Consider the following 2,071-nt stretch of genomic DNA (forward strand, 5'->3'; position numbering starts at 1 on the left):
CAAGAGATTTCTTCATATTATCATGAGTAAATTGCCTATAGATTCATAGAAATCTAGCCTAAACCTGATGTGTGGAACTTTTTGGTACATCCATCCAAGGTGGAGCTACGACCAGCGACGATGGCGGTGACGTCTTTGCTGCAGCCGCTTTTGGTTTTTCCTAAGACCAACGAAACTTTTTGCTACATCCATCCACGGCGGAGTTGCGACCCGCGACGGCGGCGGTGACGTTTTTGCTACAAAGTCAGGTTTTGCTACAACCGATGAAACGTTTTGCAACATCCATTCATGGTTGACTAGTGACGTTGTTTGTAGAAGCCTGAGTGGCGAGCTCGACGCCGAGGGCGACGTGCAGCACACCGCGATGCTGCAACCATGAGAGTCGATGGCAAGGAGTTGCAACCGGACAGCCGGGAAAATTGCATCCGATTTTAATGACAAAGCTGCAACCGAAATCGACGAGTGGGGAAGGTTTCCTCGGGGAGAAACGAAGGGCAGTGCTGCAAGGCGGTGAGGTGTGAGCGGCCGGCGGCTGTTGCCCTTGCCGGAGCTGCGCACATGGACAGAGGCGTGAAGTTCAGAGACGGGTGCGAGCGCTCGTGGGCCATTTAACGGCCATCAACGCTCTAATCTAAAGATTTAAAATGGACCGGCCGAATATTTCCGCCGGCTAGTTATTCTGGCTTTTGATAATAGGTTTAGGTGAGTGGTATGGATACTTGGCCCAGCTAGCACCCCTTCATCATATGGATAGAAGTAGTGACATATGTTGTCAAGATTATGGATTCGGGCATATTATTATAATACTTTGTAAGGTCCTCGAGGAAAATCAATAAAGTGGCCGCATGCATCTCCCAGATGCAGAGACCGGGGGTCATCCTCCTTTTCTAAAAAAAAATATCCTTGTATCCTTAATCAAACTTTGTTGTACAGTATTTTCTTGCCACACATCCTTCCTAACACACAATCTCTTTTCATTTTTCTTCTTTCCTTTTTTTTTTCTGGAAATCACAGTCTCTTTTCTTGAGGCGCCTGTGTTCGGATACTGTTTTGCCACATCCTCAAGGACACGTTTTGCTAACACCAGCAGCGAGTCTTGCAACTCTTGTTTGGAAGGGCGCTTGAGGACCATGTGAATAGAGTCACGTTCCATAATAAACTTAGTAGGCAGGGAGGTCGTATGGACGAGTGCTTTGTTCCAGGCCTGTGTCGCCCAGAGACAAGGAGGTGCCGGTTCATCTTGTCGGACGGGACGCAGCTTTTTGGTTGCACCTCGCTCCTCATCTATAAGTTCGTTCTTTTCGAAACGACCGAGTAGCATCCAGGCCGCAACAGGCGCATGCCTAGGCTTTGGATTTTGAGCTCTCGGCTCGGGCCAAGATAATCTCTCGCCTCGACGGACGGTGACCAGGCAAGCCATTCGTGCTTGGCTGACTACGGATGTTAGAAATGTTTTCACGATGCCACTCGTTCCAAGTGATTCTTTCTTCAGACGCTCACCAAACAAAAGGTCCTAACATGTCTTGGATTAAGATCACAAGTTGCAACTTGCAAGAATCTCACGTGTGCGTGCATACACGCACCTGAAATGACTTATGGGAAAGGAACTGCAAAGTGATATACCACTGGTGATCAGGGATCAGGGGTAATAAGTTTGCACATTTGGTGAAGTTATTTTCAAGTCTGTCCGTGCCATGTTGATGGCTCTAAGTACATGCGCAATTGTGAACGGTGACAGGTGAGCAATAGAAGATAACTTTTAAAAAAAATTGTTTAGTAGAACCTACTATTTTCGTGATCAAGGTCAGGCCGAGCTATTTCAATCTGAAGTGAAACATGCTTCTACATCACCGGGTAGCTAAAAGTCGATGCGACCAAATATGAAAAACTTGTAGACACTTCTACACAGCATAAGGATCATTATCCTAACCTTTCAATGGTTCGATGCACACAACTCATTTTATTCATGTGAATCTCAATACACCGGGGGGAAAAAATCCATGAAAATAGAATACTAAGATAAGATCACTAAATCCCACTCGACCCCCTCCCTGCCACCGCCCCTCTCCTC

This window comes from Triticum dicoccoides, chromosome 1A (assembly GCF_002162155.2).
Source record: "Triticum dicoccoides isolate Atlit2015 ecotype Zavitan chromosome 1A, WEW_v2.0, whole genome shotgun sequence".
NCBI lineage: Eukaryota > Viridiplantae > Streptophyta > Magnoliopsida > Poales > Poaceae > Triticum > Triticum dicoccoides.